This window comes from Carettochelys insculpta, chromosome 6 (assembly GCF_033958435.1).
Source record: "Carettochelys insculpta isolate YL-2023 chromosome 6, ASM3395843v1, whole genome shotgun sequence".
Taxonomy (NCBI): domain Eukaryota; kingdom Metazoa; phylum Chordata; order Testudines; family Carettochelyidae; genus Carettochelys; species Carettochelys insculpta.
Genome location: NC_134142.1, coordinates 67,691,285 through 67,717,346, shown reverse-complemented (window position 1 = coordinate 67,717,346; position 26,062 = coordinate 67,691,285). Strand labels below are relative to the sequence as shown.

General features: G+C 49.7%; 1 protein-coding gene across 1 annotated transcript in view; it reads left to right on the top strand.

Annotated features, from left to right (window-relative positions):
* Nucleotides 1-26,062, top strand: part of SMOC1 (SPARC related modular calcium binding 1) — a 183,084-nt gene that overhangs the window by 86,269 nt on the left and 70,753 nt on the right. The window lies entirely within an intron of this gene.

The window sequence follows — 26,062 nt, the reverse complement described above, 5'->3', positions numbered from 1 at the left end:
GACACTGCTGGTTCCCCCCCTCCATCCTCAGGCACCCTGGTGTCTCTGGAGTCACCCCAGCAGCACTGACTGGTGGGAACATCTGGTGCTGGGGGAGTGGGATGAAGACCAATGGCTCCGAAACTTCCATGTGACAAGGCAGACCTTCCACAAGATCTGCCACTGGCTCACCCTGCACTCTGACACCAGGACACTCCATGTGTGGCCCACTCTCTCCCTTGAGAAGCTGGTTGCAATAGCCATCTGGAAGCTGGCCACCCTGGACTCCTACCACTCCGTGGGACACTAGTTTGGTGTGGGCAGGGCCACTGTTGGGGCTGTACTTATGGAGGTAAGCCGGGTCACATGTTCTCCCCCCGCCCCCCCCAGGAACCCTCAGCTGTGGGGGGGCAGTAGGGGGAAGGCAGGGGTTGGGGGCTGCGGAAGGCCCACAACGTACTCATGGGAGCACATCCTCCCCTGCCCCCTCTCCTGTAGGTGGTTCGAGCCGTGACTGCGATGTTGCTGCACAGGGTCATCTGCCTGGGGGATCCAGATGCTGCTGTCATGGGATTCACCACACTGGGCTTCCCAAACTGCTTTGGCACTGTGGATGGCATGCACATCCCTATCTGCACCCTGGCACACAGTGCTGGCCAGTATGTCAACAGAGGGCTACCATTTGGTGGTCCTTCAGGCCCTGGTGGGCTCCAGGGGCTGATTCACCAACACATACGTGGACTGGGCCAGCGGCACGGACGATGTCCATCTATTTCAGAACTCTGGGATCTGCCAGCACATGAGGGACAGTGCATTTGTCCCACAGCAGGAGGTCCTGGTGGCAGGGGATGACACCATGCTGCTCTGTATGGTGGCAGCAATGAAGGGTCCTGTGGCACCTTTTTGTGAGCACAGACTCACTTCATCAGATGCAGCATAGTGTGTTGTGTGATGCTGCATCTGATGAAGTGAGTCTGTGCTCACAAAAGGTCATGCTCAAAACTTTTCTGTTAGTCTATAAGGTGCCACAGGACCCTTCGTTGCTGTTACAGATCCAGACTAACACGGCTACCCCTCCGATACTTGACACCATGTATGGTGGCAGACAGTCTACCCCTGACAGCCGTGGGTCATGTACCTGGATACAGGCCACGTTGACCCCACTTGGGAGGTGTTCAACGTCCACCTCAACCAGGCCCCCAATGTAGTGGAGCGAGCCTTTGGGCGCCTTAAGGGGTGTTGGCAGTGCCTCCACTTGAGATTGGAGGTTGGGCCTCAAGATGCCCCAGGTGGTGGGCACCTGCTGTGCCCTCCACAACATTGTGGAGGGAAAGGCAGGCTGCTTATGTGGAGGGGTGGGGAAGGGGGTGTGAGGCCTGCACCAGCTGTGAGCAGCTGGGCACCACCCCCATTTGCTGGGCCTGCCACGATGGCCTCTGAATTTGGGAGGCCCTGAGGCAGAGCTTCATGGCCATCTGCCTTTGACCCACCTCCAGCCCCCCATGCACATCAACCCCTCACCATCTCTACCACCCACTGTCTCCACTGAAGAGCATGACGCAAGGGGCTGTTCGCAAAATAAAACTAACTATACAATGTCAAACTGAATGAGACTCTTTGTATGGAGGGGGGAACGACAGTGTACCAAAGGGGAGCAGGAGAGCTCAGTCCATGGCTGGGGTGGTCGGGCATGAGCTCCATAGAGCCTGGGATCCCCTGCCCGCCCCATGAGTTGGGGTCCTTGGTGGGGTGGGAAGGGGGGCAGGGAGCACTGCCAGGTAAGGCCATTGGAGGGGCTTGGTGGGGGAGTGGCAGGGGGTGAGGGGGTGGTGCATGTTGGTTGTGTGCTCCCTGAGGGTGCTGCCGATACCCTCCAGGGTGGTCAGCAGCCTGCCACCACTGCAGTTCAGCCTCCATGAGCCAAAGGTGCTGCTTGGCCACCTTGGCCTGGCGGTGGCTGTCTGGGTCCTCCTCTGCATACTGAGGGGCCCTCTGGCTGTGGTCCTGATGGTGCACCACTTGCGGGGGTGGAGGGGGGACTGGGCACTCTCCACATCTGCTGGGAGTTATCTGGAGCGACAGAGGGTGTGGGGCTCCCCCTGCCATCAGATGGTGAAACTGAATGGCGATAAGGACAGTGTGTCGGTACAGTATTATGGCCTGGTGGGGTTGTGACCATGGGGCGGCATTCCTCCCCATTGGGGCATCCTTCCCCCCCTCATAGAATAATAGAATACTAGGACTGGAAGGGACCTTGAGAGGTCATTGAGTCCTGCTCTCATGGCAGGACCAAGCACTGTCTAGACCACCCTGATAGACATTTATCTAACTTTGTTCTTAAATATCTGCAGAGATGGAGATTCCACAACCTCCCTAGGCAATGTATTCCAGTGTTTGACCACCCTGACAGTTAGGAACTTTTTCCTAATGTTCAACCTAAATGTCCCTTGCTGCAGTTTAAGCCTATTGCTTCTTGCTCTTGCCTCAGAGGCCAAGAAGAACAAGCCTTCTCCCTCTTCCTTATGACAGCCTTCAAGATACCTGAAAACCCACTATCATGGCCCTCCTTAATCTCCTTTTTTCCAAACTAAACAAGCCCAGTTTTCTCAGCCTTTCTTCGTACATCCATGTTCTCTAGACCTTTGATCATTCTTGTTGCTCTTTTCTGGACCCTTTCCAATTTCTCCATCTTTCTTGAACTGTGGCACCCAGAACTAGACATAATTCTCCAACTGAGGCCTAACCAGCACCGAGTAGAGCAGAACAGTGATTTCTCATGTCTTGTTCACAGCACACCTGTTAATGCATCCCAGAATCATGTTTGCTTTTTTTGCAACAGCATCACACTGTTGACTTGTATTTAACTTGCAGTCCACTATAACCCCTAGATCCCTTTCTGCCATACTCCTTCCTAGACAGTTGCCTCCCATTCTCTGTGTGAAACTGATTGTTCCTTCCTATGTGGAGCACTTTGCATTTGTCTTTATTAAACTTCATCCAGTTTACTTCAAACCATTTCTTCAATTTGTCCAGATCATTTTTGACCCTATCCTCCAAAGAAGTTGCAAAGGGCTGGAAGGGACCTACGCAACCAAGCATTCACCTCTAGGTTACACCTGTCTGGGCCCCTACCTCTGACAAGCAGGATTGAAGAGAATACCACCTGCACACCAAACTCCCTGGCCCATGCCCCCAGAGCCCTGAAGTCACTCTGGACCTGCTCAGCATCACACCTCGCAGTATCATTAGTGCCCACATGGATGAGAAGCATGGGATAGTAGTCAGAGGGCCGGATAATCCTTGACAATGCCTGCGTAACATCTCGTATATGGGCCCCTGGTAGGCAGCACACCTCCTGAGATGAACGTCAGGGCGACAGATGGGCGCCTCTGTCCCCCTCAGAGTCTCCAACCACCACTACTCTACGTTTCCTTCTTGCAGGGGTGGCAGTAGACTTCTCAGCCTTGGGGGTACGAGGCTCCTCCTCTTCTGTATGGGGTAATTCTTGGTCTTCTGTATCGAGTACAGCATAACGGTTTTCCAGTACCACGGTGGGAGGGTTCTGAGCAGGGGTGGGACACTGCCTGCTGCGAGAAGTAACCAGCTGCCAGTGTCCACCCTGGTCCACCTCCTCCAGTGGTTTATCAGCTGTCCTGTGCACTGGGACAGTTACCTCCGCAGTCTCCACCTGAATACTATCCAGGAACTGCTCATGGACTCGGATACTCCTCAACCTGGCCACCTCCTCCTGTAGCTCCCCCACCTGCTGCCTGAGAGATTCCACCAGCAGGCACCTTTCACACTGAATATTCCCCTCAGCCTGGGTATCAGTAAGTGGGAACGGCAAGCCACAGTCCTTGCAGAACCACACCAGGATCTGGGTAGAAACATCCATGGTCAGGCAGTCTGTCTGGCTACAGGCACAAGTGGAGGAGACAGCAGTAGTGCTGGCACAGGTGTTGCAGGTCTTCCTAACCATTATAGTCCTCTCTGTCACACTCCCTCCCAAACTCCCTCTTAAACTCCCCTGTCTGCAGCTCCCTGTCCTCTTCCCTCCCCTGGTCGCTCCTGCCTCTGGCTTTTAAGCCTGCTGGCCTCTCTCAGGCCCTCCCCCTATGAGTCACACAGGGGAAGGCTGATCAAGGGAGCAAAAGGTCAGGCAGGTAGTCCCAACTGCCACTGAAACTCCCCCCACCTGGCAGTGTGTGCTTCTAAATGTGCAGGAATTGCTGGCCTGCTTCAGTAGTTATGACTGATGCAAGTAAAGTATTGCTCTAACAATTCTTCTCTAACCCTGTTCTTTCTTTTGTATTAATAAATCTTTAGATATAAAGATCTAAAGAATTGGTGAGCATGTTATTTTGGGTAAGATCCAAGTATATATTGACCAGGGGCTGGGCTGGGCTGGGCCGGGCCCTTTGGGATCTGGAAGAATCTGTGTGGTGTTTGAAACAGGCTTAAGGAGCCTCTCATCTTAAGTTGGGGGTTGTTGGTCTGGTCTGGTATAGCAGCTGAGGAGTCTGTGGGTTTGCTTGTGTGGGTTTGGGCTGGCAGAGGTGCTGTGGAAATCCCAGCCTGGGGCTGCGAGTAGCCCAGATTTTAACACAGGTATCCTGGATTGATTTCTCTAGCTGTGGCCACAAATCTTGTCCTATTACAAACACTAAACTGCTCAAGATAGTTAAGACCAAAGCAGACTGTGAAGAACTTCAAAAAGATCTCACAAAACTGAGTGATTAGGCCACAAAATGACAAATGAAATGTAATCTGTATAAATGTAAAGTAATGCATGCTGGGGAAAAAAACCCCCCAACTCTACATACAGTATGATGGGGGGCTAATTTAGCTGCAACTCATGAGGAAAGAGATCTTGGAGTCATTGTGGATAGTTCTCTGAAAATGTCCGTGCAGTGGCAGTCAAAGCAACTAGGATGTTGGGAATCCTTTAAAAAGGGATAGAGAACAAGATGGAGACTATTTTATTGCCCTTATATAAAACCATGGTACACCCACATCTTGAATACTGTGTACAGATGTGGTCTCCTCATCTCAAAGATATATTGGCATTAGAAAAGGTTGAAAAAAGGGCAACTAAAATGATTAGGGTTTGGAATGGGTCTCATATGAAAGGAGATTAGAGACTAGGACTTTTCAGCTTAGAAGAGAAGACTAAGAGGGATATCATAGAGGTATATGAAATGAGTGGTGTGGAGAAAGTGAGCAAGGAAAAATTATTTCCTTGTTCCCATAATATCAGAACTAGAGAACAACAAATGTAATTAAAGGGCAGCAGGGTTAAAACAAAAGGAGATTTTTTTCACACAGTGCACGGTCCAACCTGTGGAACTCATTGCCTGGGAAGGCTGGGACTATAACAGAGGTTTAAAAAAAAGCTAGGTAAATTTCATGGCAGTTAGGTCCATTAATGGCTATTAGCCAGGATGGGTAAGGAATGGTGTTCCTAGCCTCTGTCAGAAGCTGGAGATGGATGACAGGAGAGAGAGTGCTTGACTGATACTTATTCAGTCCACTCCCTCTGATGCATCTGATATTGGCCACTGTTGGCGGACGGGATACTGTGCTGGATGGACCTTTGGTCTGACCCAGTATGGCTATTCTTATGTTACCTTAAGCTACGTCTACACGTGAACGCTACATCGAAGTAGCTTATTTCGATGTAGAGACATCAAAATAGGCTATTTCGATGAATAATGTCTACACATCCTCCAGGGCTGGCAACGTCGACGTTCAACATTGATGTGGCGCGGCACCACATCGAAATAGGTGCTGCGAGGGAACATCTACATGCTAAAGTAGCACACATTGAAATAAGGGTGCCAGGAACAGCTGCAGCCAGGGTCAGAGGGCAGACTAGCGCTTCCGGGGCAACAGCTAGCTGCTCCGTTAAAGGGCCCCTCTGAGACACACGCAGCCTGTACAGCACACGGTCTGCAGAGTCATAGGCACGCACACCTTGAGCGACGCAGTCATGGACGCCCAGCAGCCAGAGGTCCACCCAGCTGCCCCTGCAGGAGCAGTGCTCACCCTGCTCGATGCCATGCAGGAGGCAGCTGAGTACCTCCTTGCCATAGAGTAGGAGCTGCCCCCAGGGGAGGAGGGCTCAACCCCCAACCCTGCAGCACCCCCCCCCCCACACGCCACCGGCTGTGGAGCTACCCTTCCAGCACCGACTGGTGGGAGCAGCTGGTGCTCGGAGAGTGGGATGATGACCGCTGGCTCCGGAACTTTCGGATGAGCCGGCAGACGTTTCTGGAGCTATGCCAGTGGCTCCCCCCCCACACTCAGTCACCAGGACACCACCATGCGGTGTGCCCTAAGCGTGGAGAAATGGGTCGACATCGCTGTCTGGAAGCTGGCCACTTCAGACAGCTACCGATCCGTGGGCCAGCAGTTTGGTGTCGGCAAGGCCACTGTCGGGGCTGCTCTCATGGAGGTAAGAGGACCCATGGGGGCGGGAGGGGGAGGGCCACACATCCCCTGTACACCCCTCATTGGTGCTCTTCCATGTGCTTCCCCTGCAGGTCGTCCGCGCCATCAACACCCTGCTCGTCCACAGGCTCGTGAGGCTGGGGGACCCGGATGCCGCCATCGCGGGCTTTGCCACCCTGGGCTTCCCCAGTTGCTTCAGGGCTCTGGATGGGACCTACATCCCCATCCGCGCCTCGGAACACAGTGGAGGACACTACATAAACAGGAAGGGCTACCACTCAGTGGTCCTCCAGGCCTTGGTGGACAGCCGGGGCCCTTTCCTGGACGTTTATGTGGGCTGGCGTGGCAGCCCCCACGATCCCCAGGTATTCCGGAACTTGGGCCTGTGCCGCCGGCTGGAGGCGGGGACCTACATCCCCTGGCGGGAGATCCCTGTAGGGGACAGCACCGTGCCCTTCTGCGTCATCACAGATGCGTCATACCCCCTCTGGCCCTGGCTCATGCACCCGTACACGGGCCATCTGTTAGCCAGCCAGGAGCGCTTCAACCAGTGCCTGAACCACACGCGCCACGTGGTGGAGCGCGCATTTGGCTGCCTCAAAGGGCGCTGGAGGTGTCTCCTCACCTGCCTTGATGTGGGCCTCACCAACATCCCCTAGATTGTGGGTGCATGCAGTGCCCTACACAACCTGGTGGAGAGCAAGTGGGAGGCCTTCTTTCACAGCTGGGCTGTGGAGGCCGGCAGGACCGATGTGCAGCCACCTGCTGCCCCCAGTCGCCAGGTGGACCCCGAAGGGACCCGGGTCCGGGAGGCCCTGTGGGCCCACTTCGATGAGGCCGCGGGGTGAATGCTGGCAGGCCCCCCACTGCACCCCCCATCCTCCACAACACTCCCTGCCCCTACGCCCACACCACAGAGCACCCAAGAGCACCCCCTCCCTCATGTTTCTTGTAAAAATAAAAGCAGACAGTTTTTTGTCAACTCAAACATTTTCTTTACTACAACTCTTTTACTATTATTATTATTAAATATTCTGAACAAGACAAACTATGTACAGGGGAAATCAAACTGATATATATACACATTATAAAAATCAGGATAACATGAAAGGGGAAGATAAGGAAGGGGAGAACTATTTACAGGGGGGAGAAGGATCAGCAAAGCAATGGGTTACAAATACAAACTATTTACAAGAAAAGAACAATAACCTGGGGAGAATATATACAAAGGGGGGGCCACATCCTGGGCCCCATGCCCCTACAGTCCAGCGCTGGGGGTTGGCGGGCGGGCGGGCGGGATCCCCGCCTCGGCCGCAGCCCTGGCTGGGGGCTGGGCGGACCGGAAGATATGGCCGGTGAGTGTCAACTGGCCCCAGGTCCCCCTCAGTGGAATGGCCCTCGGTGGCGGTGTGACGGTGGCCGGTGCAGCGGCTGGAGCAGCGGGTGGAGCAGGCAGGGCGGGCGCTGCGGCGGCCTGGGGGGCCAGGGAGTCCACGATGTGGTTGAGGGTCCGCATGTAGGCCCCCCATGCCTCCTGGCGCCAGGCCAGCGCCCACTCCTGGAGGTGGAGGCAGTGTTCCTCCACCCACAGCCGCTGCTTGGTGACCTTCAGCTGCCGACGGTGCAGTGCCAGCAGCTGGGGGTCGGTGGGTGGTGGTGCTGCGTCCGCTGTCTTCCCCGCCGTGGGGCCGGTCATTGCTCCGCCGAGGGGCTGGCCTGGAGTGATGGCCCCGGAGGGCTTTCTGGGACCACTGACGCTTCGCCGGCGCTCTCCGGTCCTTCCGATGGTGCAGCTGCGGAACACAGGAGCGGGGGAAGAAGAGTGGAGACAGCCGTTAGTGTGGGCCCCGAGCCATAGCCCTTGTCCCCCCACCCCTCTGCTGCAGGTTCCCCGTCCCCATCCCCGGGAGATGCTGCTGTGATGGGGTTCAAGGGTCCCCCTGCGCTGCACCCCGTCCGCTGGCAGGAGTGATACTCACTCAGCAGGTACGACAGGAGGTTTATTAGGCAGCAGATGCCCAGTTTCTCCCAGAGGCGACAGTACAGCGGTCAGAGACGGTCCTTCCAACCCGTTCTGGGAAGAAGATCCCGAGGGGTGCCCCTCTGGGGTGTAGCTTTTCCCCTCCTCAGGCTGGCTGCCTTCCAGCTCTCCCTTCCCCTAGCTTCTAACTGCTGCCCCCGATTCAAATCCAGCTTGGCTCCTCCCTCCTCTTTGTTCGGGCAGAGGTGTAACCTGCCAGTTGTAGCCCCAGGATCATCCTTAGCCCCTGGGAGCTATTCAGCTTGTTTCTCCTATCTAGCCTGAGTCTCGCATTTGCACTCCCCCCACCCCATCACATGCTGCTGGTGCTGCTGCTGGGTGTCCCAGCCCCTCCCCCCAGGGGACCCTAGAGGTTCTGCTCCCCCCAGCCCCAGGGATGGGGCATGGCACTGTCGTGCTGGGGGAGGCAGGGGCTGATGCACTCCTGTGAGGGACATGCCACTGCTGTCCCTGGGGCCATGGTCATCTGGGCATGTGGAGGGCCCTGGCCATATCTATTACCCCCGCCCCTCAATGCCAGGGGTGTGCACCGGGGGGGTACATACCTGATGGTCCACTCCCACGGTTGGGGGACACCCGGGGGGTGGACGCCCGGCTGGAGCTCCTGGATGGGAGGATGATGTGCAGGCTGGCGTCACTGGAGGAGGAGTCCTCTTCTCCTTCTCCTTCTCCGGTTCCCCAGGGGTGGGCTCCTGGGGGGGGGTGCAGGGCTTGCCTCCGGGGCAGACTCCACCTCCGGGGCCTGCTGGGGCTCCTCGGCCGAGGTATCAAGAGCAGCTGGAGGGGAGGAGGTGTGCCGGGGGCCCAGGATGTCCCTGAGCTCCCTGTAAAAGGGGCAAGTGACGGGGGCGGCCCCAGATCAGCCGGCCGCATCCCGGGCCCAGGCGTAACCCTGCCGCAGCTCCTTCACTTTACTGCGTACATGATCCGGAGTGCGGGCAGGGTGACCCCGGGCGGCCAGGCCCTCGGCCAGCCGAGCGAATGCATCCGCGTTCCGCCTCTTGCTCCCCATTACCTGGAGCACCTTCTCCTCGCTCCAGAGCCCCAGCAGGTCCCGAAGCTCGACCTCTGTCCAGGAGGGGCCCCGCTGCCGGTTCGCTGCCTGGCTGCTGGGCTGTGAGCCCTGGCTCCCCTTGGGGGGGTGCCCTGGGGAGGCTGCCGGGCGGCCATCGCGTTGGGTGGGTGTGTGGGTGGCTGCGGAGGAGCGTGCAGGCTAGCCGCATGTTACTGCTGCTGCCTGCATGCTCTCTCAGCTTCCTGCACAAGAAGGGAGGGGGCGGGGTGCTTTAAGGGGCCGCTCCGCGTGGCCACCATTGAGCTCAGGGGCTGGAGAGAGCATCTCTCAACCCCTCAGCTGATGGCCGCCATGGAGGACCCCGCAATTTCGATGTTGCGGGATGCGCAATGACTACACGTTCCCTACTTGGACGTTGAACATCGAAGTAGGGTGCTATTCCCATCCCCTCATGGAGTTAGTGGCTTCGATGTCTCGCCGCCTAACGTCGATGTTAACTTCGAAATAGCGCCCAACACGTGTAGCCGTGATGGGCGCTATTTCGAAGTTGGTGCCGCTACTTCGAAGTAGTGTGCACATGTAGATGCGGCTTTACAGACTAAGTGGATTTTACTCAAGAAAGCTTATGCCCTAATATATCCATTAATCAGATGAAGTCGGTTTTACTCACAAAACCCTATGCCCTAAAGTCCAGTAGTCTGTCCTCAAAAATCAAGAGACCAGTGGTACCTTAGAGACTAACTCCACCTCTGAGACTTTAATGATGAAGGCACTGAGTGGTGTGATAGATGGTCTCCTATGAGCTTAGTCTGATATGGGGTGTATGCTTACCACTTGCTCAGGTAGAGGTGAGAGGGTTCTCCGCTACCCTCTCTGCAAATGGCCCCAGGACCATATGTCTGGGTGTGAGTGGAAAATCAAGTATCCCCAGGTCTCTTGTTTGATCTCTCCCTATCTGTTCCTCATTACTGCATGTGCCCTGTGCTTGACACGTGGAAAACCCCTTAACTCCAAATCAATAGCACTTTGCCATAAGGAACTTGTGCTAACTGATTTATCCCAGCTGCTTCCTACTCTGCTGAGTTATCTTGATTAGCCTGGGAGTATTGGAAGTTTCATGCTGTCCCAAACTGAGAAGTGTTTATGTTCTGAAAGGCAAAGAAGTGCATGCTTCGACCAGATATGACTGTATTTCTTCCCTCTTAGAAGAAAGCAGGATGCCCCTTCCCAGCCCAAGGGAAACTTTTTGGCACAGGTGCAAAACAAAACAAGCAAACAAATGAAAGAAAACAAAACTTCCTTTTTCTTCTCTCAGAGGTCAACTTCTCAAGAGCTTCGTGCACTAGCTTCTGCAAACCCCAGCAGTTAAGTAGTGCTGTTCCTGGTCATCAGACAAGCTTCAGAAAGCACGCAGCTCAGGAGACAGTGTAGAAAGCTAAACTATGCAGGCATGTTGCTCCTGATCTCCGTAAAATCTCTGTGTGCCTGCTTAGAATTGACAACAAAATGAGTGATTTAAATGAGAAGCAATGGCTTTAAGTGAAGATGAAAATGTAAGCATGGTTTGTAGTGAGCTGACACACTTTCTCTCCTGGATGCTGCTCAGTAGGTATTTTAGGTCCTTTTATTCACCTGTGTAAAGGAAACTGGATTTGATTTTTATAATTGAGGCTCATCAGGGTAATGCAAAATAAGGCTAAATATACTCTGGGTGAGCTGTCAGAGCAATATCAATATACCCAACAAGTTAAGTTCCTATTGTGCTAGGTGAAAATGCAGTTTATAAAAGTGAACTATTCAAAAGCTGCTTTATTTCCCTTTGCAAAAGCTGGAGACGGTATTTGAGATTTCTCCAAGTGGCAAAAGGTCCTGTGTTTAGTGAAGTGTAACCCTTGGTAACACCAGAAGAGCCTTATTCTTGCATGAGATTGTTTGTTTAGTTTCCAGCTTTATCAAGAGTAAACAATAAAAAGCACTCAGCCTTGTATAAAGCGCAAAACTACGCTCTTGGCGCAAATAGCTTGCAGCCCAATCGATCCGAATGGGGAAGGGGAGACATACCTCCAAGGATGGTTTCCTGGGTAGTTTAATTCTTCAGAAGTTTGGAGAATCAGCTGGATGGAAGAAGTCAGGCTTAAAGGAGGACTTGATTGGGGACGGTGCTAGCCTGGAAAATCTTCCATTTGCTTTCTTGACAGGAACTGTCATTCCCCCCTCTGGAGGGTTCTTCCCCAAAGATTGCTGTCTCCAGAAGTCTCCTGTTCTGGTTTACTGTCGCTATGCTAACCATCTGTGTGGGGAGATCTATTTATTTAACCTATGCTACCCTTGCTTGGATTTTCTTGATGTGTCTTGTCCCCTTATTCCTCTGCCTCTTCCAAGATAAACTGGTATCTACTGGTTATATTAAGTAGGTATCTTCGGGGTGTGAGTTTGTCTTCCTGAGCAGAGCAGCTAAGTAGATCTATGTTGTGGGTGTGGGCCTAATAGCATTTTTTTATTCAAAAGAAACAAGCTTGAGCATGACTTCTAAACTAAAAAAATACTAGAAAATACCATGTTTGTCACGATTTCTTTTCAAGGCAGTAAACTGACCCTGATCCACTGAATCATTCTGTGATATCGGTCACAAGCTTTGACACCAGTAGCAAATGAAATCTTAGTTGCTCTATGTGGGGATATGCATCACAAACTAAAATACTGTTTTAAAAATGTCAAGTTCTGTAGTTGGGAAATACCGGAATACAGATTGCATGTGCAAAACATTTTTTCACTAGCCTTGTTCTTGGAAACAGCTGAACTGTTTTGGCTGAAATTTAAATTAAATAAATTCAGCCTCAGGCAGACACCTGGCATGGTTCACTTTGTTTGACAAAGTTATTAGTTACTGAAAACAGGATCTTATAACGAGAACCGTTGGGCAGCCTTAATAGGTGATGTTACCCCCTCCCAATCTATGATTAGGGCAGGTCAAAACATCAGTTTTTCATAGTAATGAAATTGGAACGCATTTAATTTTAATTTTATTGCAGGAACCTTAAACTTGTTAATGCTTGTAGTGTGTTAGCTGTGTTGGTCTCAAAGTACAAGTGACTAGGTCTGTAAGGCAGTATCTTTTTATTGGACCAATTTCTGTTGGTGAAAGAAACCTGAAAACTTGATTTAGCTCAAAAGCATGTCTCTTTCTTTCACCACCATAATTTGGTCCAATAAAGATACTACCTCAACCACCTTCCCTCTTAGAGGGAATGAACAAGGATTAATTTTGTCTTTGGAAATGGAACTTAATTGATATAGAATTTGTTTTGGCAGAATGCTTTTGGTGAAAGTTCATCTTTTAGCAAAAACTGCATTGAAAGATTTGACCAGTTCCAGCATATACTTAAGTGGCTCTCCTCTGAAAAGTGTCTTTGTAGAAGTGATATCTCCTTAGCCTGCAGATCTGCTTGTTGTAGGTATTCAGTCCTATCAACATACATTAATATCAAAGGCTGGGACTTTCCAAGGAGCTGGAGAACTCCTTATTCTCGCTAGTCCAGTAAAGAGCCATCATGCCAAGAGGCAGAGTGAGAGAAAATGAGTACATCTTTGGCTCTCAGGATCCCAGCTGAGTTTGCACAGATGGCAATAGCATGTACCCCTATATTGTTACTGAGTCACTTCTCCTACTAGAATGATCCTTAATGTTAAACACTTACAGCAAAAATAATCCAAAAAAATACTTACAAGAGTATAGTTTTGTGCTGCATATCTGTGACTTAGTTGAATTATCTCAGATTTTGTCAACTTTTTTTTATTGGCCACAAACCCCCACATGCTAAATTTTGAAGCTGACTGGATTCTTACGGGAAGTCTTAGGAGAAGGCCAGAAATTGGCTTCATTATACATTTAATGTGAAGATTTGCTTTCTAGCAGACTCGAGTTTAGAGAACAGTTGCTCCATACTAATGTAAGCATAGATTGTAAGGCTACACTATATAGTAAGATGTTGGTTTAAAAAGAGAGTTTAATATATTATTGTGTCTTTTATAGTACATGAGATGTAACCATCCATAAGAGGCTACACACAGGCAAATCAATGGGTAATATATAAATTGTGGTAGATCATTCTAGTGAGTAATCTATTGACCTCTTAATCAATTTATGTATTAACCATATATAAGTTGTAAATGGAACCTTAATAAAAGGGACGAATTGTGTAGCATAAAAACATACATTCCTTTAAAAAAAAAAAAAAAAAAAAAAAAAAGCACTTCACAGCTCTGCTGTCCAAAAAAAAAAAAAACTTTGAAGGTAGTGTTCAAACTCTATCTACACTTTGAGTTGTTTGGTGTGCTTGGTAAGATGATCAGCAGTGCAATAGTTTAATATTGACCCTATGCTACATCACCCTCAGTGCTAGGCTGCTGAGTTAACCTTAACTGAAATTAATGGTGATAACACACATTATGGTAAAACTAGTATAATGCAGTGGGGAACCAGGACCCAAGTGCTACAGGGGACTATAAAAAGCACCAGAAAATGCTGTCCTGCCTGTCCCCTGCCCTAGGGGGTTGTTTAATATAGGGAAGATGTATGTATTGTGACATGGAAGTTTGTGTGCATACTGACCGCCTGTCCCCTTACACATCCTCTCCTAGAGCCAGTTTGTGTGTGTGTGTAAATCTAATACTTGTTAATCCCCATATCTGTCAATTCACTTGTCCACTGAACAGATGCATCTGGGATCCTGGATGCTTGTTCTACCACGTGGCCATTGAGTCCTTCCCCCCTCAAGAGTTTAAGCCACCCATTTATTGGCAGTATAGAGCAGACTGCAGTGGTAACTGAGGGCTCTTGTCCTCTAAAACACCCATAGAAAAAAGACTGTGCCCAAAGGAGCTTACAGTCTATTGTGCTACCTCCATGGGGCCCTGATGCTTACTAAGTCTTTAGGTGCAACAGCAATGCAAGCAAATGTAAGTCATGGGATCTATACTGTGGTTCATCCTTGCCAGTGTTAGAGACTGAATTGCTCCCCAGAACCTCCCCCAACTTATATGTATGATGGCATAGTGTTTTATTGAAGTGTTTCTTCTGCTCTTCTAGCTCTGTTTTCTTAAAAGCCTGATGAACCATGCATAGTCTTGTACACAGACCATTTTTGTAACAGGCTAGATTCTTGAGGCCCCCTGCCCCCAACCATGCAAAGATTGCTTTTATGATAGTTTTATTATGGAATTATTTAACACTTCTGGACAAATCCAGACCAGAAGTAAACTGCTGGAACTTCAGTTGAGTTGTAGCTGCTTCAGTCAGCTCTCAATTCTCCCCATTGTGCGCTGGATGAAAAAATCTTGGGGGAAATCCTTTTCCCTCACTTGCACACATGTGCTACAGACATAGCTAGTGAGGTATCCATTCTCTTTGCCTGCAAGGAAATGAAAAGGTGTATTGTAAGCCCAAGACTAGTTTGATTGTCAGCCAGGAATTAGTGGTCTAAAAGAGAGAGAGAGGGGAGGGAGAGAGAGAAGAGGCCTGGGTGGGTGGAGGGGTGAAAGTGCACCTAGAGATAACTGCACACAGCTGGAGTTGTAAAGGGGTGTCCTGGTTCTTAAGCATGCAGGTGTCGGGAGTAAGGAAAGGAGCTTGTGTTCGCATACATGTGTCTGGGGGAGTGGGGTCAGAATTTTAGACTATTTACTTAATCACTTGGAACAGCTCTTTCTCTTGTGTTTTCTTTTCGTATTAAACAGACTTTCATAGGGGACACATGCGGTAATTAACACATGCAGCTGTAGGGCTTCAGCCATATGTCTGAATTTCAAATGGCCATAGATCCAGGAAGCTTACTGCCATCCCCACCCCCACTTCCAGGCCCTGTGCTTTGAAGATGTGAGGAGATTGTATGCAGATTTTGCCTCCAAGAGATAAGGGCTGGAGGGGAGAAGAGAAGGGCAGTGTGTGTATATTTTTGGGGTGGGCGGGAGGGGCGATAAGGAGATCCCTTTTCGCATTTTGAAAAATTGGAAAACAATTTTGAGATCTGCTTATTATAGGTCTAGTCCTTACAGACAGGCAGAGCTCACACGGAGCTCAGCGCAAAAGGCAGCCTAGCTTTCTCTCTTTCTGGCTGTCCTTGAGCAATTTAAAAGCAGTGTTGTAGAGTGAGACCCCCTTCAGAAGCAGCTGTTGCCTGCTTTTCTTACTCATGCTCCTACCTTAAACACCTTCAGGTATTAGGTCTCCTGCACCTTCTGGCAGTGTCAATGTGGTAATTTCTGCAGAGCCCTGAGCAGCGGTTGATGTGATGGGCTTGGATCTAGGCGGGGGTTGAGAGTTGCCCAAGCTATGAGACGTAAGGGCTGGTATTGAGAGGGCACAAAACTCTGCAGCAAGCTTTGTGTGGTAGGGAGTGTGAAGGAAATGTCACAAAAAGACCCTGTATGGTAGAAGCGGTGTCTCAAACAAGGTCTGTGCAGCATGTTTTTGTTCTCCACCCCATATAAAAGTCCCACTTGTCCACCTGTAACAAACCAGAGCTGGGCTTATCATTCCAAATAAGTGTGTGTGTTTTTTGGTTTTGAGAGACCACAATGCTCAATCCTGTTATCATCCCAGTAGTGCTCACAGGATCAGCTAAAATGTTCTCTCCCACCATGTGGGAAGCTTTTTTTTTTTAAAAAAAAAAAAAAAAAAAAAAAAAAAGCCTCTCCTCCTTCCCCAGCCTCAGTCTATTTTAGGACATGTCATTGCACTGCACGCTGAGTGCCAATTTCTAGACCTCGTCAGTTACTTCATAGTTCAAATAATGCTAGCACACGGGAGGTGTTCCTGTTCTGGGAAGAATGAAATCCCTAATAAAAAAAAAAAAAGTGTATTCTGTGATTCTTCTTGCTAGCAAGTGTATGACTTACCTGGCCCTGAGAGCTTCACTGTTCAGCCTGTGCTCCTTTTCTGTCCCCTCTCTCATGAATGCCTGTCCAAATCTAGAGTTTAGAAGGATTTGTTTTAGAGAAGACCTTCTCCCATCCCTTTAGTTGGGGGCAGGATGAGCAATTATATTCTAGAGGAAAGTAGCCCATGTCCTTTTTGTCAGTGGGCCAAAATCTGCCTCCACTTGTACTTAGTGCAACCTTTTTAAATCAGGATTTGGTCCATTTGCTTTGCGCATGATCTATTTTATCATCTTTTGGGGTTTTCCCCCCCATTTCTTTGCTCCCTTTAAAAATTGTTCAATTTGGTTTATTGGATGCTTCTCCACTTGTCTTAATCTTCTCTGCTGAAACTTAATCCTAGGGAAAAGGTGGTGTGTTGACAGTGGCTGGAGAGAAGCATAGATGGCAGTGATGAAGGTTTTTACCACGCCTTGCAGTTGGGGTGCTGCAGATCTGAGATGGGGAGGGGAATTGTGTCTATGGCCTAGTCAGTCCGTGGCCTTTGAGATGGGCCAATTGGGCAGCTGTTCACTAGGAACTGGACTGAGATCCATGACTCAGCCAGCAGCCATTGGATGGTAATGAATTTTGGTCATTGCTAACTTAGGCTCTCATAAAACCATTGCCCTTTTATCCTTACCCAGGGCATCTGACATACTTGCTGGGCCACAAGGCAGGTGCTCCCTCTGTGCCCCTTTCCATCCCCGTAGTCTCCTCTATCCTTTAAAATATTGTTCACATCCTCCTTAAGCCTCCCCATCATTGGAGGATTGTCCTTACAGAGAGCCAAGGAACTTACTAGTTCTCCAACTTCTTTTGTGGGGTGGAGCACTTCTCAAATCAAAGATCTGTCTTGTAACCCCTAAGGGTGGACCTTGCTTGTTGCAGCTATTATGCTTAGTTATGAGAAATTCATATTGGAATAATATTAAGGAGATATGAAAATTCATTCAGATGTGATGGGTGTTGCTTGTTGGTAACATCCCTTTTGTATATCAGAAGACTTTCTTCCAATGGTAAGCAGAAATTTGTACTGGTCTGTGCTGTAGACTTAAGTTGATGTAAAGCAGCTTATGTCAACTGAATACTGAGCGTCTACTCAGAAGTGTAGCTTCCACTGGTGCAATTTCCCTCTACACTGACTTAGTTACTCCACCTCAGTGAGAGACCTAGCACTTCATCAACTTAAGTGAGGTAATTACAGTATTAGTGTAGAGACTGCATTGTTTGCATTGACTTGCTGCCTTTCAGAAACCATCCCACAGTGCCTAATGCCAGCTTTTAAACTGACGCATGCACTCCTGGTGAAGACCCACACCACCAACGTAAGGCATGTAGTGTGGATGTGTAAAATCCAGTTCAATTACTGTGGTGTCTGTCCATGGAAGTAATTTAGGCCAACTTAATTTTGTAGTAAAACAAGCCACCAGTCGTGTAGCACTTGAAAGACTAACAAAAATAATTTATTAGGTGATGAGCTTTCATGGGACATACCCACTTCATAAATAGGTAAATCTGAAGAAGTGGGTCTGCCCCACGAAAGCTCATTGCCAAATAAATTTAGTCTTTAAAGTGCGACATGACTGCTGGTTTGTTTTGTTACAATACAGACTTAACATGGCTACCTCTCTGGTAATTTTGTGGTGTAGACTTGCTCCTACTCTCTTCTCGTTGCCTTCAGCACATGTGGGTCTGACAGTCTCAGGTCAGTTTGCTGTCTGGTTCAGATTTATATCTGTATGCTATCCCCCCAGTTTGTTATGCTTCCCAAATGTAATTGTGGTAGAAGTTGCACTGAACAAACATTTAGTAGATACAAAGCTGCAGAAATGTAGCTCTTTAAAGACTAAAAATGATTTATTCAGTGATGAGCTTTCGTGGATGTGAAGAAGTGGGTCTGTCCAACGAAAGCTCAATCACCAAATAAATCATTTCGTTAGTCTTTAAAGGGCTACATTTCTGCTGCTTTGTTTTGTTGGAGTACAGATGAGCATGGCTACCTCTCTGTTACTATTTACTTAGTAGATACACGAAGCATCCAAGTGGGTGCAAAGAAGATTCATGGGATTTGTATAGCTGGCTGAAATCACTTCCAGAAGCTGCAAAGCTTGGAGAAGGCCACAATCACCAGCCATCATCTGCCCAGAAGCTTATTGGGTTGTGCAAGAAAATCCGAAGGGCCCCAATAACTGCTGCACATTCTCTACTCCAATTCACTTATAGGATTTAGAGTGATTGAACCAGTGGCAATGGCCCATATTATGGTTAAGAATAAACTCGCAACTTCAGTGTAATGTATCAGCTGTAATATTGTTTTAAGTGATCTGCTGTAGCTCAGGCTGGAAAATATGCTTTGGACTTAAGCTCAGTTGTGTGGGACCCTCTTATGTCCCTGGTGGCCAGTCTTACTGGTCTGTAGTCCAAAGTCTGACATAATTTACACACTCCCCTCCCCCACTCCTGGGGTGGGGTTGAGTTAGGGTATAAATGGGAGTAGGGTATCACCCCATGCTTAGGGTGAGACGTGTGCCCTATTTATATAATCCTCTCTCTTGTCTCCTACTGTCTAATTGGCTAGTGAGCAGTTGAGGGAACAGGAGAAGGAGGACAGGGAAATTTCTGGATTTTGCAGGGTCAAGGTAGCCTGTCTGACCGATTGGCCTGTAGGCGAGGGTGTGAGATGGTATGGAGAAATGGCTTAGCTGAAAGCTAGAATTAAAGTCTATCTACTAACTTGCATTTCAACAACATCTATTTGGAGCCTTCCTTGTATCTTGAGTCTTGGCACATTATTTTAAGATTCATCCAATAAGCATAACCATGCTGAGGACAAATTTTGAGTGATGGCGTTAATAAATAAAACAATTAAGATTGCTATCCCACATTTCATAGCAGAAGCCTGTGTAAAGCTAATAGAACCAGGTTATCGGCAGGTGGGTCTTGGGTTTTAGCTCCTAAGGTCACAAGTTATGTGCCTTTACTGCATGAGCTAAATGTCAGCTGGCTTTTAGCAAAGGCTGTAAAGCAAACTTCCCTCTCCCTTGTCTGTGGTCTCGTGGGGTTATGCATAAATGAATGAAGTTAGCCCTAACTTTACAAAATCAAGGCTTGTAGTATCATAGCCATGGCTAGCTCAGCTGACACCACGTGATTTTGTGCAGCTCCTGATGTGAGTCTGCTCAGTGAGGGAGTAACATACAATACATTTCCAAGACCAGCATCTGATGAAGTGAGTCTGTGCTCACGAAAGCTCATGCTCAAAACTTTTCTGTTGGTCTATAAGGTGCCACAGGACCCTTTGTTGCTGATACAATACGTTGACGTTATATGGGGACAGTTTCCTCGTGCCATGAGTGAGTTTTTGGCTGCCTACATGAGCACTTAAGTTGCTCTGGGGTCTGAAGAAAAATCACACCCCTAAGCCACTTAAGTTGCACCAACAGATGCACCAGTATTGACAACACCGTGTCAGTAGGAGAGGCTCTCACGCTTATGTAGCTACTGATGCTTGTTTTGGAGGTGGGAAGCCTACAGCCTCACCAGACCTTTGGACCAGGTATAGGGGGCCCAGCTCCATGCTCCTGGAAGGTGTGGGGCCTTGGACAGCCAGCCCTCAGCACTGCTGGGATTGCAGCACACGCTCTCACCCCTCTTCCCTCAGCGCTGCCTGGAGTGTGCAGCACTCTGGAAGCAATTGAAAGGGCTTGGGACTCTGGGCGCCGCCAATGCTCTAACAGCACTGGCAGTGACTGGGAGCTCCAGGCCCTTTTGAATTGCTTGGTTCTGGGGCAACTGCCTCTTTTGCGCTTCTTCCCGTCAGCTGGCCTGTTTGGAGATGATTTGATTATGTCGGCTGGAGAGCTCTCCGCTTTGTCCCTGTAGCAGCTATGAGCAACAGTACAGTGGCACAGCTGCTTCGGTCTTACAGACCTGGGTTTAGTCTATCTGAACCAAAGAGTGTTGTGCAACTTTCTCTGGAAACTAGAGATGGCTGAAAACTGCAGCCTCAATTATGAGCTCTCTTGCATTTCAGGGAGCATGATTCAAACTGAGCCTTGTGGGTTTAGTTCCCTGTCACTTTAAACACTCTAAGAAGCCTGTTTTGCGGTTGTGGTGTGGATGTGAAGGCTCAAAATTATGAAAATAGCATGAGATAAGCCTCAATCTAGGGACAAATCTTTTCTATTTAGGACTTAACCCTCATGAGAACAGATCAGGAGATCTCAGCCATGTTGAATCTGAACTGTGTACAGAACACTTGTCTTGATTTGACCTCTGATCCAAACTCTTAACTGAATCAAATCCAAGCCCAATCGTCTGCTCCTATGCCTTCTGTGATATAAAAAGGAGATGGGCAAATAGGTTGGTTCTAATTATATCCACTCTGAACTTTTCCCCAAGATATTGAACTGAACCCCTTACAAAGTTCAAAACTTTTTGGTGTTTTGTATCTCATTTCCCAGTTCTTCACTGCTTCACTTTCTGGCTGTGAGAAGCTGACATTTCCTATCCAAGATTCAAAGCATTAAAATGGGTAAGCATAGATAAGCATGCATACTTGAGTGCTTTTCAGACTGACCCTCAGACCCTTTTGAATTACACTCATTACTAGTACAAAGCTCATGTTCCTCTTCTCCCCCTTGAAAACAAAATCCCAGAAGAGTTGTTGCTGAAACAGTATGATACAATGGTTAGCTTGGTTGTATTACCTTTCATACAACCTATCAGGAAGGACTTTTCTGCTGACTTAGCACAAAACATGCAAGTGTAAACCAGGTATTTAAGTGGTAATTACCACAGAGATAAATTTGGCCAGCAGAGTTCAAATCTGGAGCTCAACTTTCCCACAGCTCTGGGAGGCTTGCACCTGATTTTGGTTTGACCTATTATTGTGCCATCTCTGAATTTTGAATCTGGAAGGATTTGAATTCTGAATGTACCCTGAAGCTTGAGCTGTTCAGATTCAACTATTTTTGTTTGAATCCCCTTCTAGTGAAATGTACAATAACCAGTTTCTAAAATCATAGCAGATTTAGGAGTTGCTACTTACAAAGCCAACTTTACTGGGTAATAGCTTGATAGCTCTTTATTTTTCAAAAGAGGCCGTTATAAATGGCTACAAAGAGCCTGGGGAAGGTATAGATAGGTTTGTTTTGACTAATTACTGTTGGAGTTTGAGAACGTGGGGACTTTGGATTTCAGAGATACCACTCGAATGTCAGGATTCAAGGCTTTTTTTTTTTTTAAGTCACTGAATCCTAGCGACCAGAGTAATGCCATTAATACAGAAAGTCCTGCTCTGGGCCCTTTTGACACATTGCTTTTGAAGAACCAGGACCAGGAAGAGAGAGCTCTTTGTTTGCAGTCAGAATAAACTCATTGTACACCCAGACAATTAACTCTTCAATCGACTTGCCAGCCTCTTTAAAGCACTCCAGTCCCTCTCTGTCTATCTCAAGTTCTATTCAGACACTTAAGCGCACCAATGTTTTTTGTTTGTGATTCTGAAAGTCCTTCACAAGAATAGTCTGAGCGGATCAACATTGTCCTCCAAGCAGCATTTATCTCCACCCGGCAGTGAATGTGTCAATCAGGAATCAAAAAGCCAAACAGAAGAGGCTTTGAATTTGTGTCATCAGGGGTCGAAGAATGGACTGTGCGTGGGACAGGCTTTTTGGCAGGGCAAAGAATTGTGCTGTCACAAATGCATGGACTGCATTGGACCACAAAGTCCTCCGGGCCTGAGGATTTTTGTTCACATTGGCGCACCTGCAAGGAGATGTGAAAAGGGGAGGGAGCATGAAAGACTAAAGTAAACGCCTTCCAGAAGGCTCGGTAGAAACTACCCTTTCTCCTTGGCTGATTCTCAGAATGTATCAATTGCTGTAAATGCCACAAGCGTTTGTACAACCTATAGTACGGTTCATATGAAAAACATGTAGATCTTTTGTTGCTGGAGTGCACAGCAAGCCCCTATAGTGGAAACTTGTAGGCATTTCTTTTCTAAAGAGCCATTTCAAGTTGAGGCCAAAAAAAATTTTTTTATAAAATTAAAATTTTCCAGGTTTGGTGTCTATGCAAGGTGTGGTGATGTTCAGTACTAAGTTTAAAAGGGGGAAAACACTTCTGAGAATGAAGACAGTGAAGAGAAAAAATACACATTTGGGTGTGTGTGGGGAGCTGGTTTCCTTAATAGCTGTAGAAGTTCAGTGGCTCACGGTGGAGAGAGGCGTAAAGTTGGTAGGGAGACCAGGAGCACGTGCTTTTCAGTTGCCTGATGGGGGGAAAAACTTGTCTTGAGCTTTCCAGGTTATAAGGGTTTAAAATTTTATATTTGTATAAGTGTTAATTTTTCATTTATTTTTGGCAACATGCATCTGTGTGTAACAGCTGTATGGAATTTTACATCCTACTAAGAACTTTGGAAAAGCTTGTTTCTTCCCATGTGGAGCTTCATATTAAATGAGGCAAAGCTCTATTGCTATGATCTGGGAAATGTGTGTCTTAAAGTAATGTTCTCATGCTATCTAGCTGTGTGTTTTTTGCTCTGTTATGCTTCCCCTAATTTTAATTTAAAAAAAATAAAACCCCGGAAGCTCAGTCAAACTGTGGTTAAAAGAAAAAAAAAGTGCAAAATGAATTGTCCAGAACTCAGGAAATAATAGAATAGGGTTGGTCAACACATGGCCCATGGGCCAGAGCCCAGCCTGCGAAGCCTTTTCATCCAGCCCACGAAACCAGCAGCAGCGCTATTTTATCCAAGCCAGCAAAGTGAGTGTGGGGCCTGGGGGTCAGCAACCTGCACCTCCAGACGCTGCCACCACTGACTCCTCTTCCAGTCCCCTGCCCTGCTGAGCTGAAACAATGGAACTAAAGTTAATGGGTTTAACAGGCAGCAGGAGGGATCTGCCTGTTAAACCAATTAAATTTAGTTCCATTATTTCAGTGTGGCAGGGCAGGGAGACGCTTGTGCCACAGATGGGGGAAGGGAGTAGGAGAATCGGATGGAGCCGCACTGAGGAGGAGGCGGCGGTGGCTGCCATGAAGGTGGGGCGGTGGCAGGTGGCATCTGAGGTAGATTAATCCTTGGTTTGGGGATGTGGGGGATGGGTTTGGAGTTGAGGGGTTAAGGCTGGGGATGGAGGGGCTCAGGGTTGAGGCTATTTTGTGTTCCTCCCCTGGAGCATATAAAAAAACTGCCATATGGTCCCCCAGTGAAAAAAGGTTGGCCACCCCTGTAATAGAACTACTATTTGCCCTCATAGTTCACTTACTTGAGGCAATCTGCTATGTCACATATGGGCTACGTCTACACGTGCACGCTACATCGAAATAGCTTATTTTGATGTAGCGACATCGAAATAAGCTATTTCGACGAATAACGTCTATACGTCCTCCAGGGCTGGTGCCGTCGACGTTCACCGTCGACGTTGGGCAGCACCACATCGAAGTAGGTGCTGCGGGGGAGCGTCTACATGCCAAAGCAGCACACATCGAAATAAGGGGGCCAGGAACAGCTGCAGACAAGGTCACAGGGCGGACTAGCATTTCTGGGGCAACAGCTAGCCGCTCCCTTAAAGGGCCCCTCCCAGACACACTCAGCCTGCACAGCACGCGGTCTGCAGAGCCATAGGCACGCACACCTTGGCGAAGCAGTTATGGACCCCCAGCAGCAGCAGCCGCCACAGCCAGAGGTCCACCCAGCCTCCCCTGCAGGAGCAGTGCTCGCCCTGCTGAATGCCATGCAGGAGGCAGCTGATCACCTTTTCTTCGTGGAAGAGGAGCTGCCCCCAGGAGAGAAGGAAGCAACCCCAGACCCTGCTGCCCCCCACCCCCGCCACACATGTCGCCGGCTGTGGAGCTACCCCACGAGCACCGACTGGTGGGAGCGGCTGGTGCTCGGCGAGTGGGACGACGACCGCTGGCTCCAGAACTTTCGTATGAGCTGGCAGACATTTCTGGAGCTCTGCCAGTGGCTCACCTCTGCACTGAGGCACCAGGACACCACCATGCAGCGTGCCCTCAGCGTGGAGAAATGGGTCGGCATCGCTGTCTGGAAGCTGGCCACTTCAGACAGCTACCGATCCGTGGGGCAGCAGTTTGGCGTCGGCAAGGCCACGGTCGGGGCTGTCCTCATGGAGGTAAGAGGACCCACGGGGAGGGAGAGTGGAGCCCGGGGAGGGGAGGGGGAGGCAGCCCTGGCGGGGGGAGCCCTGTGGGTGGGGTGGAGGGGAGGGCCAGACACACCCTGCACACCCCTCATTGGTGCTCTCCCATGTCCTTCCCCTGCAGGTCGTCCGCGCCATCAACGCCCTGCTCCTCCACAGGCTCGTGCGGCTTGGGGACCTGGATGCCGCCATCACGGGGTTTGCCACCCTGGGCTTCCCAAGTTGCTTCGGGGCTCTGGATGGGACCCATATTCCCATCCGAGCTCCGGAGCACAGCGGCGGACGCTTCCTGAACAGGAAGGGCTACCATTCGGTGGTACTCCAGGCCTTGGTGGACAGCCGGGGCCACTTCCTGGACATTTATGTTGGGTGGCCTGGCAGCACCCACGACACCCGGGTATTCCGGAATTCGGGCCTGTGCCATGGGCTGGAGGCGGGGACCTACATCCCCCAGCGGGAGATCCCTGTGGGGGACACCACCATGCCCCTCTGTGTCGTCGCAGATGCGGCATACCCCCTCCGGCCCTGGCTCATGCACCCTTACACAGGCCATCTCACAGCCAGCCAGGAGCACTTCAACACATGCCTGAACCACGTGCGCCAGGTGGTTGAGTGCACATTTGGCCGCCTCAAAGGGTGCTGGAGGTGTCTCCTCATCCGCCTTGATGCGGGCCCCACCAACGTCCCCCAGGTTGTGGGCGTGTGCAGCGCCCTCCACAACTTGGTGGAGAGCAAGGGGGAGGCCTTCTTTCAGGGCTGGGCTGTGGAGGCTGGCAGGGCCAATGTGCAGCCACCTGCTGCCCCCTGTCGCCAGGTGGACCCTGAGGGGATCAGGGTCCAGGAGGCCCTGCGGGCCCATTTCAACCAGGCCACGGGGTGAACGCTGGCAGGCCCCCCCCCCTGCAACCCCCCCATCCTCCACAACACTCCCTGCCCCTACGCCCACACCACAGAACACCCAAGAGCACACACCCCCTACTTTTCTTGCAAATAAAAATAGACCTGTTCGTGAAACTACAAAACGTTGAATTCTTATTATATTATTACAACAAATATTATATATTATATGATAACCAAAAAACAGTGGAACACAAGGAAGGGGAGAACTATTTACATCTGGGGGGCAGGTATCATAAAATAACAGGGGTCTAATACAAACTATATACAACACAAGTAAAAGGAGATATGTACAAAGGGGGAGGGAGAGGCCATGTCCTGGGCCCTGCACCCCCTAATGTCCAGTGCTGGGGGTGGGCGGCTGCGACCCTCGCCTCGGCCTCAGCCCTGGCTGGGGCTGGCTGGGGGCCGGGCGGACCGGCAGGTATGGCTGGCGGGTGTCAGCAGGCCCCAGCTCCCCCTTGGCGGAAGGCCCCTCAGTGGCGGACGGTGGTGGGACGGTGGGTGGAGCAGGCAGGGCAGGCAGAGCGGTGGCTGGCGCGGCATGGGGGGCCAGGTAGTCCGCGATGTGCTTAAATGTGCGTATAAAGGCCC